A 17,646-nucleotide genomic window follows, 5' to 3' on the forward strand; every position below is an offset into this window, starting at 1 on the left:
GGGGACGGTTAAGAATAGCGTATTTTTGAATGTGCTTGATGCAAATGTAGCTGTGAAGTGTACAACTGGGGCACAACTGCTGCCACTGAAGGGGTGGGTGTGTGTGGGGCCCAATTTTTGGAAAAAAGGGAGACTCCGCTTGGAGTAACCCTTGCTTGCTGTGTTTTTAAAAGAAGCCAAGATGAACAGAGCTGGGATCAGGAAAGACTTTGCTACCTACCCCGGTGTCATCCTGGGGACGGTTAATTATGGCGTATTTTTGAATGTGCTTGATGCAAATCAAAACATCCTGTTTGCAACTAGGGCCCAAGTGCTGCCACTGATGGGGTGGGTGTCTGTGTGGCCCAATTTTTGGAAAAAAGGGAGACTCCGCTTGGAGTAACCCTTGCTTGCTGTGTTTTTAAAAGAAGCCAAGATGAACAGAGCTGGGATCAGGAAAGACTTTGCTACCTACCCCGGTGTCATCCTGGGGACGGTTAATTATGGCGTATTTTTGAATGTGCTTGATGCAAATCAAAACATCCTGTTTGCAACTAGGGCCCAAGTGCTGCCACTGATGGGGTGGGTGTCTGTGTGGCCCAATTTTTGGAAAAAAGGGAGACTCCGCTTGGAGTAACCCTTGCTTGCTGTGTTTTTAAAAGAAGCCAAGATGAACAGAGCTGGGATCAGGAAAGACTTTGCTACCTACCCCGGTGTCATCCTGGGGACGGTTAAGAATAGCGTATTTTTGAATGTGCTTGATGCAAATGTAGCTGTGAAGTGTACAACTGGGGCACAACTGCTGCCACTGAAGGGGTGGGTGTGTGTGGGGCCCAATTTTTGGAAAAAAGGGAGACTCCGCTTGGAGTAACCCTTGCTTGCTGTGTTTTTAAAAGAAGCCAAGATGAACAGAGCTGGGATCAGGAAAGACTTTGCTACCTACCCCGGTGTCATCCTGGGGACGGTTAATTATGGCGTATTTTTGAATGTGCTTGATGCAAATCAAAACATCCTGTTTGCAACTAGGGCCCAAGTGCTGCCACTGATGGGGTGGGTGTCTGTGTGGCCCAATTTTTGGAAAAAAGGGAGACTCCGCTTGGAGTAACCCTTGCTTGCTGTGTTTTTAAAAGAAGCCAAGATGAACAGAGCTGGGATCAGGAAAGACTTTGCTACCTACCCCGGTGTCATCCTGGGGACGGTTAAGAATAGCGTATTTTTGAATGTGCTTGATGCAAATGTAGCTGTGAAGTGTACAACTGGGGCACAACTGCTGCCACTGAAGGGGTGGGTGTGTGTGGGGCCCAATTTTTGGAAAAAAGGGAGACTCCACTTGGAGTAACCCTTGCTTGCTGTGTTTTTAAAAGAAGCCAAGATGAACAGAGCTGGGATCAGGAAAGACTTTGCTACCTACCCCGGTGTCATCCTGGGGACGGTTAATTATGGCGTATTTTTGAATGTGCTTGATGCAAATCAAAACATCCTGTTTGCAACTAGGGCCCAAGTGCTGCCACTGATGGGGTGGGTGTCTGTGTGGCCCAATTTTTGGAAAAAAGGGAGACTCCGCTTGGAGTAACCCTTGCTTGCTGTGTTTTTAAAAGAAGCCAAGATGAACAGAGCTGGGATCAGGAAAGACTTTGCTACCTACCCCGGTGTCATCCTGGGGACGGTTAATTATGGCGTATTTTTGAATGTGCTTGATGCAAATCAAAACATCCTGTTTGCAACTAGGGCCCAAGTGCTGCCACTGATGGGGTGGGTGTCTGTGTGGCCCAATTTTGGGAAAAAAGGGAGACTCCGCTTGGAGTAACCCTTGCTTGCTGTGTTTTTAAAAGAAGCCAAGATGAACAGAGCTGGGATCAGGAAAGACTTTGCTACCTACCCCGGTGTCATCCTGGGGACGGTTAATTATGGCGTATTTTTGAATGTGCTTGATGCAAATCAAAACATCCTGTTTGCAACTAGGGCCCAAGTGCTGCCACTGATGGGGTGGGTGTCTGTGTGGCCCAATTTTTGGAAAAAAGGGAGACTCCGCTTGGAGTAACCCTTGCTTGCTGTGTTTTTAAAAGAAGCCAAGATGAACAGAGCTGGGATCAGGAAAGACTTTGCTACCTACCCCGGTGTCATCCTGGGGACGGTTAATTATGGCGAATTTTGGAATGTGCTTGATGCAAATCAAAACATACTGTTTGCAACTAGGGCCCAAGTGCTGCCACTGATGGGGTGGGTGTCTGTGTGGCCCAATTTTTGGAAAAAAGGGAGACTCCGCTTGGAGTAACCCTTGCTTGCTGTGTTTTTAAAAGAAGCCAAGATGAACAAGTCATGGGTCAGCAAAGACTTTATCTACCTACCCCGGTGTCATCCTGGGGACGGATAAGAATGGCGTATTTTTGAATGTGCTTGATGCAAATCAAAACATCCTGTTTGCAACTAAGGCCCAAGTGCTGCCACTGATGGGGTGGGTGTCTGTGTGGCCCAATTTTTGGAAAAAAGGGAGACTCCGCTTGGAGTAACCCTTGCTTGCTGTGTTTTTAAAAGAAGCCAAGATGAACAGAGCTGGGATCAGGAAAGACTTTGCTACCTACCCCGGTGTCATCCTGGGGACGGTTAATTATGGCGTATTTTTGAATGTGCTTGATGCAAATCAAAACATCCTGTTTGCAACTAGGGCCCAAGTGCTGCCACTGATGGGGTGGGTGTCTGTGTGGCCCAATTTTTGGAAAAAAGGGAGACTCCGCTTGGAGTAACCCTTGCTTGCTGTGTTTTTAAAAGAAGCCAAGATGAACAGAGCTGGGATCAGGAAAGACTTTGCTACCTACCCCGGTGTCACCCTGGGGACGGTTAATTATGGCGTATTTTTGAATGTGCTTGATGCAAATCAAAACATCCTGTTTGCAACTAGGGCCCAAGTGCTGCCACTGATGGGGTGGGTGTCTGTGTGGCCCAATTTTTGGAAAAAAGGGAGACTCCGCTTGGAGTAACCCTTGCTTGCTGTGTTTTTAAAAGAAGCCAAGATGAACAAGTCATGGGTCAGCAAAGACTTTATCTACCTACCCCGGTGTCATCCTGGGGACGGATAAGAATGGCGTATTTTTGAATGTGCTTGATGCAAATCAAAACATCCTGTTTGCAACTAGGGCCCAAGTCCTGCCACTGATGGGGTGGGTGTCTGTGTGGCCCAATTTTTGGAAAAAAGGGAGACTCCGCTTGGAGTAACCCTTGCTTGCTGTGTTTTTAAAAGAAGCCAAGATGAACAGAGCTGGGATCAGGAAAGACTTTGCTACCTACCCCGGTGTCATCCTGGGGACGGTTAATTATGGCGTATTTTTGAATTTGCTTGATGCAAATCAAAACATCCTGTTTGCAACTAGGGCCCAAGTGCTGCCACTGATGGGGTGGGTGTCTGTGTGGCCCAATTTTTGGAAAAAAGGGAGACTCCGCTTGGAGTAACCCTTGCTTGCTGTGTTTTTAAAAGAAGCCAAGATGAACAGAGCTGGGATCAGGAAAGACTTTGCTACCTACCCCGGTGTCATCCTGGGGACGGTTAAGAATAGCGTATTTTTGAATGTGCTTGATGCAAATGTAGCTGTGACGTGTACAACTGGGGCACAACTGCTGCCACTGAAGGGGTGGGTGTGTGTGGGGCCCAATTTTTGGAAAAAAGGGAGACTCCGCTTGGAGTCACCTTGCGGTGTTTTACATGATTTTAGAATGGCGTGCCATGCCTATATCTGTGTGTCCTCCTCTTTTTCCTTGTCCAGCTGTTTTGTTTTCGCATGAGTATATGTCCTTGTCACTTTCCCATGTGTTTGTGTTGTGTTGTGAGTTGTTTGTCACCTTTTGGACACCTTTGAGGGTGTTTTCTAGGTGTTTTACTGTGTTTGTGATTGCCTGCCATTGTTTCCTATTGGCTCGAGTTCGGTTCGTCGAACGTTCGACGAGCCGAACTCGAACGGGAGCTCCGTTCGGCGAACCGACCTCGAGCCGAACCGGGACCGGTTCGCTCATCTCTACTCCTGGACATAGCATTCGAATTACCAGGTCCCTGAAGGCTGAAATGCGTAGTGGCCGGAAATCATGAACAATTACAATGGGCGTATGTGCTGTAGATCCTGCGTCAGTTGTAGCTTGGAACTTTGTCTTTTCACGGATTTGCCCGTCTCTCATGGTGTTGGGCTATTTTCGGATCAAAATGGTGTGTCCCTCCTTGGCCCGTATCATGGGTTATTTCAGGGGCAAATTTAACTCTCTTAGCACTTTTCTCCTTAATTGTGGCCGTTGAATTGTGGGGTCAAGGTCTATCCAACCAGCATATTTGTTGTTTTTCAGACAATTTAGGGCTCGTGCATAGTAATAATAACACAGGTTTCCAAGGGTAAAAATTTTTGAAAGATGTGATTTTTTTCATACTTTCGATCATTGGACTCAGTAAAAATATTGAAAAAATATCATCACGTACAGTTTTTTCACAAACACTGATTCTATAGGTGTTAGGGCCAGGTGGACGGGCAGACCCAGGAGGTGGATCCACTGGGCCGAACACCTTAATGAAGGCAAGGGGTCCGGTAGCCGGAGCACTACGGGTAGCAGGACAGTCCGTGCAAAAGAGTGGAATGGAGAAGTCCCTGGGACCACGGAGTCACTGATGGTAGTCCGGGTGACGGAGCTCAGGTTCGGAGGCCGAGATGTCAGGCAGAGTCCGGAACCGATGGAGCGAGAGGACGGGTCACCACAGGGATCAGAGATGGTACGGACTGACGGGATGGCAGATAGCCAGCGTTCGGGGTTCGGGAATCGGCAGGACCGGATGGCGAGGCAGGAGCGGCTCTAGAAGAGAGATAGGTAAGTATATCACAGAGACACAAGGAGACCTGACTCCTAGCTTAGGAAACACGAAGAACAGGCCCCGCCCACTTGGACATTAAACCCCTTTATACCCTGTACCTGTGTGTTCAATTTCCTGTCAGTGGACGCTGGCCCTTTAAGAGAGGGTCAATGACCGCGCGCGCGCCCTAATGCGCATGCGCGAGGCCCGGGTGCCAGAAGCCAGGGCAGGGAGCGGTGTATAGGAAGCAGGGGAGCCGGCCTGGAGCAGGGCTGCCGACAGGCGCCGGGAGCGGGGACCGGGCCGCCTGGGGACCGCAGGTGGTGGAGGCTGGAGACCGTGGAGCGGGGGATGTCTGCCAGAGGAGCCGGGGAGCGAAGCAGGGAAGCCGGGGAGCGTGGCAGGTGAGCCGGGGGGCAGAGCAGGGGACCCGGAGAGCGTGACAATAGGTTTCCAAAAGGTTAGAATTCTGAAAAGATTCCCTCCATACTTTTCTGAAGATGGTGCTCTAGTGTATTCAAGCAATGTTCCTGTGCTGATGGAAAATGTAACATTAAGTACAATGTGAGCGAGTGGAGACACGTCATTGTTTCATCCAAAAAGTCTGAAAGCTGTGCTACTGCTCAATGGCAGTAAGTATTCTTCAGTGTGTGTAGGGCATGTGTCGCGGGCAGAGGGGCCACGCACGCTACGCTCGGGTTCGGGGACTTCTGCTGCTGCTGCTGCTCGGTGGCTCGAGCGGAGGGCCAGATCCGGGGACTCGAGCAGCGCTCCTCGCCCACGAGTGAAAAGGGGGTGGTTTGTTTGGGGAGATAGTTAGTGACGTCACCCACAGGTCGTGGTGATAATGGGCACCACCACTGCTGGTGACGGGGATCCCGGGAGCGATGGCAGGGAGCAGCTAGGATGTTGGTTCCCCCTCCGTGGGTAGGGGTTGGTGATCCCGGGGCCCGGTGGCGGTACGGGGAGGCTGGGTGGCTGGGGTGTACGTACCGAGGGAGCCCGTTTGCCCGCAGGCGCTGGCCCTTGGATCTCTAGCCTATGGCGGTGGCTTTTTATCCTCACGGTGTGGACGGTTGCCTTCTGTCGGGTCTTGGGTGTTAGGGAACCCCTGGGATTCCGGTCACTCTCGGATTTGACCATTGTCGGCGGCTCCTAGCCTGGTCAGGGTCCAATGGCCCTGCCTTTGTGCTTGGTACAGATCCGCTCACCGGTTCAGTTCCCCTCGGGTCACCGCCCGTCCCCGGTCCTACGGTTCAGCTGACTTGTACCACCTCCTGCAGACGGCCACCACCGTCTGCCGACCTTGCTGACAGTGCCTGGGCTCCTACCCAGACACTAACAGTTTCTGTCCTCTCACTTTCCACTACAAAACTAAACTAACTGCTTTTTCCCGCCTCCAGGCCTGTGAACTCCTCGGTGGGTGGGGCCAACCGCCTGGCTCCGCCCCACCTGGTGTGGACATCAGACCCTGGAGGAGGCAACAAGGATTTTGTGTGACTGATGTAGACTATCCAGGGGAGGGGGTGTGTGTGATTTTGTGTTTGTGACTACCTGGCTAGTCCAGGGCGTCACACATGCTATGCACTTGGAAGAAAGCTGTGAGAATTTAGACTTTATTCTCAAGAAACTTAACTACAAGGAGCATGGATGGTCAATATGTGGTGGTCTAAAAATGTTCTCATTGCTTCTTGGGCAGCAAGGAGGATATATTAAATACCCATGCTGTTCTGCCTCATGGCAGCCTGCTAATAGTCATTCATTGAAATTTCTGTTACAACCCCTAGAGGTCATTGTTATTCTTTTGAATTGCTGAGTTTCCCTTTAAGCTAAATGTATTCTGGGTAAGGAATGCCTCCCTGAGCTGAGAAGAAGCCTGCAGCCATTTTCTCTTTGGATTTGTCAGGAAAGGACATGCCGACTTACCTCTCTGTACATTCACCCCTGCCTAGTGTAATCCGGTGAGCAAAGCAAATTACATGTGTTAGTGATAGAATCCTAGATGGAAGAGTGTAGTAAATGCATTGTACATTGTACTTCTACACCTTTAGTGTCATCCCTGTCTTGTTTGTCTAGATAGGATTTCTATGTATTGCAGATGCAGTGACCTTTCACCTACATTCTCGTAAGAACTGCATCTCATGTACTGTTATGCTATGTTAACTCTGTATTAACACTGTACTGACTGTAATCATTTTCTTGTTATAGTTTTTACCCGTATAAAACAGTATCTTGGATATACCGTATTCTGTCTTCAACTGCATCTTGGATATTCCTATATTCACTGTATATTCCATGTATACTGCAATCAAGTTCACGTTACCAGCTAATAAATCAAGGCTATTGAACTCCACAGTCTGTTTATTTGAAATGTGAACTAGGGTTTAGCTGTATGCTAGAGATTCACAGCATTACGTAAAAGAAGGCAGAACACATGCTTTTTGTGTGAATTGGAAAGCCAGGTTAGGACTCTTCACTGGAGCAAAAAAAATTGGCCAACAAGAACATCTTTGTAACCGGGACTCAAGAACATTGTTGCATAAAGCTTAGTTGATCCCACCTAAAGTTCTCTTGCCACCACTCCACTGTAAGCTTGGACTGATGAAGCTGTTTGTGAAAGCGCTACTGAAAGAAGGAGAGATGTTTAAGTACCTGTGTACCAAGTTTCAGGGACTGTCAGAATCAAGTCTGAAGGAAGGTGTGATGCCCTGACAAAACCAGGTAGTTACAGATAGGCCCCCGCACAACACCTTTCCTCACTTAGGAAACACACAGCCGACCTGAAACCCTAGTCACCTAGGACCCTGAAGCCAGGACCGAAACCAGCGGCCTAGCTAATTAAATGATTGAGGGCAGGATTATAGGTCCTATCCCACCTAAAGTCCCTCAAAGAAGACAACAGCCCACTGATAGGGATAAGGCCACCGCCAGGGCCCTTAGATCCCACGGGCCAGCGCCTGCGGGCACGGCTCCTTAGGCCATATCCAGCCGGGAGCGGACTCCTGAGTTCCAGACCAGGCAGTCCACCATACACAAAAACAAGTGCAGAGTAAAGGACAGCGACCACCAGCCTGGGTGGGGGACCTGAATGCAACCGGCCGGGGCGGCAGGCCACCAGCACCTTTGGTTTACCGAAAGAATCGTGTGATTCATTTACTGTGAGTAACCAAACATCCCCCTGCTTGCTCAGGCGCGCCGGCCCTTGCCATCACCATACCCTGCACAAAGACACTGGGCCCCGGGGCAATCATCCCTACACACGGAGGGGTTAACATCCAGCTGCCACTACATCTCTCCCGGGTATCCCATAACGGCAGCGGTGGTGTCCCACCTCACCACACACCGTTGGTGGCGTCACAAACTTAATACGGCCTAGCCCATACATCTACATTCCTCCTTTTATTCGACATGTCCGCGAGACCCCCGGGTCGAGCCACTCTCTTAGAAGGTCTGGATCCGACCAACGGCGGCTGCTGGCACAGGGGCAGCACAAAAGCATTTTTGTGGGTTCGGATATTCAGAAACTCATGAATGAAGGATGACGTGTTTTAAACAATAATGAAAACTGTTGAAAAAAGGGCTTGGGACTCTTTGAAAGAAGCAATAAATACGTTTCTAGGTAACAACAAAGAATCAAAATTTAAGTCCATCGTGGAGAACATGCTGAAACGTTTCAAAGCCTTGGGTTGTCTAATGAATTTGAAGTTACATTTTTTACATTCCTATTTGGACTACTTGTCTGAAAACCTTGGTGCTGGTGGGAAGAACAAGAAGGTTTTCATCGGAATATCAAGGAGATGGAACGACGATACCAAAGTAAATGAAACGTGAACATGATTGCCGGATGCTTCACAGAGAAGATCCACAGGCCTTCTATAAGAGAAAAGGGGGATCTAGAGAAAAGGAAAAAGTGCAAGAATAAATTTCTAATAAAGTTGCAGAATGACTGTACAATAAATAAATGTATTTTATATATAAAATTGTGAATATTTTTGGTTACAATAAGTATTTTTCTTGTTCATGTCACTTGTATGTAACTTCACACATGGATTGTACAAAATCAATATTTGATGGTTAAAAAAAAATATTTATTTTTTTTTTTAAATCAGGACATTAGAAAACATAATAATCAGTCACTGGATTTGAAGTTTCATAAACCAAAATTTTACATAGCTGTGTAATTTGTCGGGCACCCACCGACAATAGAATAGCGCCAGATTTAGGAAGCTGGCTGAGGTCTGCAAAGTCTGTAGCCAGGTGACAAAATTGTCCAACCTGGGTTTCTTCCTTAAGTAGTCTCTGGTATGATGATATGGTATAATCCTGGCAGCCGGAGTCGAAATCCCTAGATTGCGGTTATGATCTCCAATCGGAATTGGAGCCCCTAGATTGAAGCCATGTAGCCAAGTGATCCTCTAGTTGAAGCCAAAGTCCCTAGACCGAGTCCACAAGGCATCCTGGTTCTGATCCCCTAGCCAGCTCCTAAGAGCTTAGACTAGATCATGCAACATCCATCAACAACCTGGTGACTCCAAGAAGTCCCCTTTTATAGCCATAACCTTCCCTTAGGATATACTGTGCCCTTATCAGATTGGTTGTACAAGGTTGCTTCTCTTATTGGATGAATTTCAAGCTGCATGGATAATGTTCATTTAAATGATGTGGATAGAAAGACTGAAGATATCTACATGTAGTCTGAAATCCATCATGAATCAATACTATTTTACACAGTCATAAGCAGCCCATGGGCATTCACCTGCATTCAAACCAATAACAGCTCATAGACCAGACAATCCATCTACCACTGGACCAAAGACAGGAAGTTAAATCCACTGCCTGCGGTAACCAACTTAATCCTATAGGCTACTCACACAACAAACCCAACAGAAAGGAAAAAAACATGGCTTCGATTATCCATCCAATGAAAACGCATAACCATTGTGAGCCATTGGACAATGCAATTGGACACTTGGTGACATGGTGCACGGCCCAATGAATCAAGTCTTTACTTCATATTCACGGTTTAAGCCCTTGGGTTCTAATGTGCCCAGAGTACATATCCAGAAAGATTCTCTTTCTTTGAGCTAAACACAAGTCAACAATACATTGTAAGCAGATTCTATTACCAGTCCCACACCATTTTGTGACGCATAATCACACAGTGATCCAATTAAGATTCCAAGTCATCGGACATGTCCAAGCCATACGCAGAGGAGGCAATAGAATTAGGAAGCTCAAAGAAAGGGAATCTTTCTGGATATATACTCTGGGCACATTGGAACCCAAAGGCTTAAACCATGAATATGAAGTACAGACTTGATTCATTGGGCCATGCATGGACATAATGGACATAATTCTAATAGGCAGGACAGGTAATAAGGAGCACAAGTTATATGCTAAAATGTGTTGTGTGACAAGACAGACACAGGAAAGGACATGATAACAGGTGTAGGGACCAACAAGGTGAGACAAGGGGTATCAGGATAGGGTCAAGTAGGTATGAATGTAGTAATGGGGCAGGCATAGAGAATTGTATGTGAATGTGAATTACAATAAATCACTAAGGAAAGGAATATGTGAGTGTGTGCCTAATGTAAACTAATATTGTACTGGCAAAATTATAGATGGAAAGGGAGAAGGGGAGGGGGGAGAGAGGAGGCTGTAATTGACTACAAGGGTATGAGTTATGAGTGATCATAGGGATAGTGTTACATAAGTGGAAATACCTATGGAGGACCGGATGTGTAAGCGCATACCTTATACAAACCTATAGAGTGCTGATGGGTGAGAGTGTGATGTTAGATATAAGACATTCTATAGTGAATAGTGAGCCGTAATCAAGTGCAACAGGGATATTTCACGTGACTATGGGAACCTGGAAGGTAAAGAAAGGGGAGAAAAAACTGTTAGACAAGGTAATCAGACATAATGTAACCAGTTGATCAGACATGATCACCTGGTTTGAGACCCCCTGCCTTACACTATATAGATATCATGTTCATTCCCCATCTATCTTGCTCAGGAGAGCATCTCCCTCCCCCGGCACCAAGAGCAGCTCATACTGAATTGTTACATTGACTAGTAACACTGCACACAGAAATGCACCTTAATATTCCACTGTTAACCCTTTCCTCCCAGCAGTAACACACAACTCCTCACCTTGATATCATGGTGATTTATGGTCAGAATGACTTCAATGCGATCAGTGATTTCTATTCTAGCTCTGCTCACATAGATTTTATATCCACACTCAACTATAGGCCGTTCTTCATATTTTGGGGGCTTTTAGTCAGATATACTAGTTTGTGCCTGTATAGTATTGGTGTAGATGGGAGTGTAGGGCATGGGTTACATGGCACTGTGGTGGAATACTGATGGGAGGTATTGGTGCTGTGTTTGATGCTTCTACTGGGTATTTTCCTACAAATACTGGAACAGCTCACTGCTTAGAATGATCCTTCCCAGCTCTATAATATATTATATATACCCCACAATGCAGGCTCACACACACATTTGTCTCAAGTGTGTTGTAGGGACACAGATACAGTCTTGGTCATGTGACTAAAGGCTACTTTACACACTGCGATATCGGTCCCGATATCGCTAGTGTGGGTACCCGCCCCCATCTGTTGCGCGACACGGGCAAATCGCTGCCCATGCCGCACAAACACCGACCAGACCCGTCACACATACTTACCTGCCCGGCGACGTCGCTGTGTCCGGCGAACCGCCTCCTTTCTAAGGGGGCGGTCCGTGCGGCGTCACAGCGACGTCACTGAGCGACCGCCCAATAGCAGCGGAGGGGCGGAGATGAGTGGCCGGAACATCCCGCCCACCTCCTTCCTTCCTCATAGCGGCTGGGAGGCAGGTAAGGAGAGGTTCCTAGTTTCTGCGGTGTCACACGGAGCGATGTGTGCTACCGCAGGAGTGACGAACTACATCGTTACTGCTGCAGTAACGATAATCGAGAATGGAGACCCATGTCACCGATGAGCGATTTTGCACGTTTTTGCAACGATGCAAAATCGCTCATCGGTATCACACGCAGCAACATCGCTAATGCGGCCGGATGTGCGTCACAAATTCCGTGACCCCAACGACTCCGCATTAGCGATGTCGCAGCGTGTAAAGCCCCCTTTAGTGGGAGTGGTGTACAGGGTCTTAGCAGTAAAGAGTATTCCATATTTCTGCCAGATACCCACAGAGATATTGAAATCTGAAAAAAGAGACTTCTGCTCATTGAAGGTAAGAACTGCTCACATAGCGTTCAACTCCACAGCAAACGAGTGCTCTAGCACTGGCATCTCAGCAGGGATATTCCCCTACTACACATGTGTGTCTAGGTCACTGTGACAGTTTACAGGACATAACTCAGGGCACCTAGACAGAAGGCAGAGGGACTACTTTCTATTTCTGGTGTAGAGCTTAGTACAATATATATATATTTATACTATTACATGGGACACATGTACCTTGTATTACCATTATTCGCTGTATATGAACCCCTTTTCTCCGGGCATTATTTGTCTATAGCATTTTTCACGAACCTGAGGCAACTGAGAACCCTTCAGTGAAGGAATTCCACTAACCCTCACAATACCTACCAGGGGCCTCCCTGCAGTAACTCAGGTAGTTGTACCCATTCTCTTTCCGCATTCTATGTGTTCTTCTTCTTTCTTCTTTTTTTTCTTTTTTCTTCTTTTTATTTCTATCATGTAGTTCAGGGGTTTATAGATATATGTCCTGCATCTCATATTTCCTTTAGTGGTGCTTCTTACCCATTCTCATATCATTTACCCTAGTATTTCATGATCCTGAGGCGACTGAGAACCCTTTAATAAAGGAATCCTTTTTCACCTGAATTGTCAAGTGATACTTACCAGTGACTATCACGTAATGTTACAGGTAGTTCCATTTTCTTCCTCTTCTTTCTCTCCTTTCTTCTTTGTCACACGGTCCATTGTGTTATAGCCCACGTGTCATGATAACACTTGTACCATCTTTTCATTTAGATTCCACCTACAATTATTTACCGATTCCAGTTCTGGAATAGGCTTTCATCATCTACTCACTAGAATTCTCAAGTTCATAAGGTACTGAGACATATACATGTTCACACCATTATAAAGAACAAAGTATAAACATTGAGGTTTTTCTCACACCCATGTTCCTGTGTTCTTTGATATGATATGTGTTCATTTCCTTCACTATATAGGATTGCAAGTTTTCCATTTGTACCTTAATGGCAATGACGCTATACAATTGAACACATATCATCCTGTTATCCATATAGGTGTGTATTTACCTGCTTGACTATTTTTGGTTGTTTGATCCAGAATGTTTCTCCAGATAGGTCATGTGGAAATTTTCTTTCCTCAGTACAAATGTTTTCACTATGGCTTTGGAAAATTTTTTTGTATGTGCATCATGGTCATTTGACCCATTGTACTCTCAAGTAGCAATATATTGTACTGTTATGTTGTACTATGTACTAATTACGTGTTTATATGGTTTTGTAACCCTTTATGATCTTAGATAACTTTATCCTTGATAAAGACCTAAAAACAAGCTCGAAACGTTGGATGAATTATCCTTTTGCACAAATAAAGAATTTTCAGCATTCTAAGAGTTCTTTTCTTACGTTATTGATCACTATAGTGTGCCAGAGCTATTTCTATTGAATTGACTCTTATTTTTTCTGAGCACCTGCTATATACACAGTGAGCCAGACATATTCAATTTTCATTCAGAAGGCAGAGGGAAGCCTTAGCAGCTGAGCCTATATCTTGGCTTGTGAGCATTAGAACAGGCCGGCGATTACAGGGTAACATGAAAAATGTCCAGCTTGCATTATGACTAGAACATGACAATATCCTTTTAAGTACTAACCTATGATGCGTTCCTAAGCAGTTGATGTTATATGTTCTACATTTCATTTTCTGCATACTTTACAAGTAGTAGAATTTGCTTTGATATAGGCAACTGGATTTTCACAATGAAAAGGCAAAGGATAACGCCCGAAAAAGACGCCATACATTATGTCAGTGCCATCACTGACAAACCTGGATTGACCATGAAATACATCAATCCCCTTAAAGGTGAGTTAAAACAAGTTTTAACTAAATTGCCTTAATATTGTCATGCATTAGAATGACTGTCTTAGGTAATGATAAATATTTTCTACAGGAAGAGGAGTGTTTGCTGAAACTGAAATCGAAAAAGGGAGTTTTGTTGCAGAATATCGAGGTGAGCTCACGTATGCACTTACGATGGTAGACAACTACTCGAGATTTATGGTTGTGGTACAAGTCAAAGATCTAATGGCCCATACTGCAGCGAAGGTCTTCCAAGCACACTTATGCAGACCTCATGGCTACTCAGAGAGAGTCCTCACAGATCAAGGCACTGCCTTTGAAGCGGAAATCTTCAAGGACTTCTGCAGCTTTTACCGATGCAGGAAGATGCGTACTACACCCTACCATGCTCAAACCAATGGTTATCAACCTGCTCAGGACTTTACCCCATATTCCAGATGTGACCTTACAAGTGATTTATAGAGGGGTAACAATACGTTGGGATCATCGGATCTAATCTCCCTTTTTATACACCCTAAAATCTTGTTTGCGTTAGAATAAACAATAACATCATAAAGGTATAGCAGTACCGTTTCAAAGTTTCGGTGTCCCAAGCAGCATTCCATCAGCCTCTGGAAGGTTCCTGGCAAATTGCACAGCTCGAAGGGCATGCTTTTGAACTCGCAGAGACCCATCGGGGTGGCAAAGGCGGTCTTCTCCCGGTCTGCCTCAGCAACGGACACTTGCCAATAGTGACTAGTGAGATCAAGGGTAGAAAAATAATTTGCAGTTGTCAATGCAGCTAGCTATTCCTCAATACAGGGGAGTGGTGCTGTCCTTCTTCTTTAACAGGACCAACGGAGCTGCCCAGAGGCTACAACTGTCACGGATAACCCCAGCCTCCTTCATGTTGCTCAACATGTCCTTGGTACACTGGTAATGTGCAGGTAGATTTGGCTTATATCTCTCTTTAATGGGTGGGTGTGCACTTGTGGGGATGTAGTGTTTGACCCCTTTTATTTTTCAAAAGTCTAGCGGATGTTTGCTGAAGACTTGCTCGTATTCTTGCACTAGCCTGTAGACCCCCTTCTTGTGATGTGAAGGTGTGGAGTCAGTGCCTACGTGTAATTCCTTACACCACTCCTCTGGCTGACTTGGTGAGCTGTCACTGAATGGGTGGGCTGAAGCAATGGTGGATGCTGCTGTTTGGATAGCATGTGTATCTACTGAGAACAGCTTATCAATGGTGGCAAATCGGAGCAGCTTAATCTTTTGCTCTCCGCAGTTCAACACTCTCATGGGCACTCTTCCCTTCCATATTAATGAATAAAACTATGATGTAAATAGCATATAGATACCCCACAAATGCAGATAAAAGTAGGTTATGGGAAAAGGGGGAAGAGAGAAACAGGAAAATAGTGGAATAAAGTATACCTTCCAGGTGGGAGAGGAAATGGCAGCACAGCCAGTGGAGGTGAAGCAAGGGGAGCCTGCAACTAAAGAGTTGAGAGCGTTATCACATGGTGACTGAGCCTGATTATAATGGGAGCATAGAGGTGCCGATCCTGTCTTACCTGCGTTGGTGTAGAAGTGGGTGTCCTGTGGTGGAGTCAGCTATGTGCAGTGGTGGCCGTGGGTTCTTTTATGTGCGACCGTAGTAATAGCTGTGCCCACTTCCTGTATGGGAGTGGAATGCAGTGAGGCTAATGGAACGCACGCCTGCGCATTTGTGTTTAACGTCGCGCATGTGCAGAACGGAGAAAAGGCTGCGCTCACTTCCTAATGAAAGGGAGTGAGACGCAGCTGGGAAGGGAAGGGAAAAGATTAGGGTTTGGGGATGATGAAAGGGCTTTCTACGGGCAAGGATGGCAAAGGGTGGCAGTGACGGAAAGTCAGGCAGATGGTCCTGTCCTGTCCTGTCCGTCCGTCTTTTTGTATCATGAATTGGAAAGACTGCAAGGGGGAGGGGAGGTGCTTGTGCCCAAAAGGAGGAGTTATTCAGATTCATTGCAGTGGGCGGCGGCTGCAAAAAGCACCATTCTCCTTGTTTTTGCTCTGCAAAACAGCCTTTTCAAGGGTTTGGCTTGGGTGACAAAATGTCTTCTGTAGGCGTGGGTTTGTCTCCCTCTCCCTAAGATGTGTCCGGTATAGGCCAGGGTGCCACTCAAGGCCGTAACCAATTCGGGTTATAGCTTCTCGGCCTTTTGGCTAAGATCAAGTGTAGTTTCGGAGGACGCTACCTTGGTCGGTACTGGAAGGTGCCTGGGATTGCACGTCTGCCGGCCTTGAGGGAGTGTGTGCGCCTTCTGGTGACACATAGCCCTCTTGTGCCTGGACGGTTCCCAGGCAACGGGAGGCGATCACCTTTGTTATTTTGAAGTCCTACTGATAAACAGAAAAAAAAAAAATTAAATCTGTTCTTGTCAGTTTAATATCTGATACGTCCCCTCTCTAGGGACCATATATTAAATGGATTTTTAGAACAAGGAGATGGAAATCTTGCTCTGTCCACTCCACGCATTGACCTGGTATTGCAGTACCTCCAGGACCGGTGCACCCCTTCTTAACCGAGTTTCCAAAAGCAGAACTCAATTCACCTGATTCAAATGAGCCTCATTAGTGAATTGAAAGAAAGCAAAAACTTTATATGCACCTCAATTTGGCCAATTCACTTTTCACACTTTCACCCTTTTTTTTTATCTTTCACACCTTTTACTTGCTTTATTGATGCAAAAGCTGTGCCAAATAGCAAACTCATCTCCACTCAACTTGACCAACTCTGCTATGTCCCGTGCAGTATCTTATTCTCAGTCTTATCTAGATCATTTGCAATTGAATAGAATAGATCCCTTTTGGACACATTGGATTCAGCTGCTGCAGTGACTGCAGGTGTTAGAAGATGCAGACTTGGCATCAGGTGCTGTCTATCAGATTCCACTCCAATTAAAGCTTCCATTGTTTTTCGGTGTTTTCTTTGAGCAATGATGATGTCTTTAGTGATCTGTTGGCTCCCTCTCCTGGAGGAAGAGTTTGCTTGCTCTTGGACTTTCAAAAAGAGAGGTCATGATAGACATTTAGCTTCTGAGCCCAATTGGGGACAGTCATGGGTGATGAATGTTTTGCAACCTGCTGCGAAGCCTGATACCGCAATATAAGGAACGTCAAATACTAACAATGGGCGGCCTATGAAAGAATTAGTACTTTCATTAAGCATACTTAAACGGCTAATTGGGAATAGACAAACTGTAAAAAGCCCTCTGAGAAAGCCCCTCTCTATCCTTTGTCAGTAAGCTTTTCTGTAGTCTGCCTGTTGATGTATTTTCCGTTTGAACAGTGCACAACATGAAGTGACGGAACACTGGCTTGTCACAATGTCCCCCGCTGACATCACAATAGCGCTGCTGCCTAGAAAGCCAGCTGCGCAGCAGAAGTTGCTCTTTGGGTGGGATGGTGGGCTAATGTATCTATTCCTGCTTGGTGAGAGTTTGACATGATCTAGAGCAACGAGTTCCAGCGGCTAGCGGTTGATTATTGGCTGTAATGGGGCTTTCTGGCTGGTGCTAGCCTTTCTTCTTAGCACACAGGAACCACAATCCCTACACCATGCTTCGATGGATTCTCTCATCCCAGCCCAGTAAAACTACATATTTCACACAGTTATAGGCAGCCCATGGGCATTCACCTGGATTAAAACCCATAACAGCTCATAGACCAAACAATCAATCTACCACTGGACCAAAGACAGGAAGCTAAATCCACTGCCTGCGGTAA

The 17,646-nt window shown here is 46.2% G+C and overlaps 1 pseudogene; it reads left to right on the forward strand.

Moving 5' to 3' along the window:
- Positions 1–16,234: 16,234 nt before the first annotated feature.
- LOC142286512 (U2 spliceosomal RNA) lies at positions 16,235–16,437 on the forward strand (annotated as a pseudogene).
- The last annotated feature ends 1,209 nt before the right edge of the window (positions 16,438–17,646 follow it).

This window comes from Anomaloglossus baeobatrachus, unplaced genomic scaffold, assembly GCF_048569485.1.
Source record: "Anomaloglossus baeobatrachus isolate aAnoBae1 unplaced genomic scaffold, aAnoBae1.hap1 Scaffold_66, whole genome shotgun sequence".
Classification (NCBI taxonomy): domain Eukaryota; kingdom Metazoa; phylum Chordata; class Amphibia; order Anura; family Aromobatidae; genus Anomaloglossus; species Anomaloglossus baeobatrachus.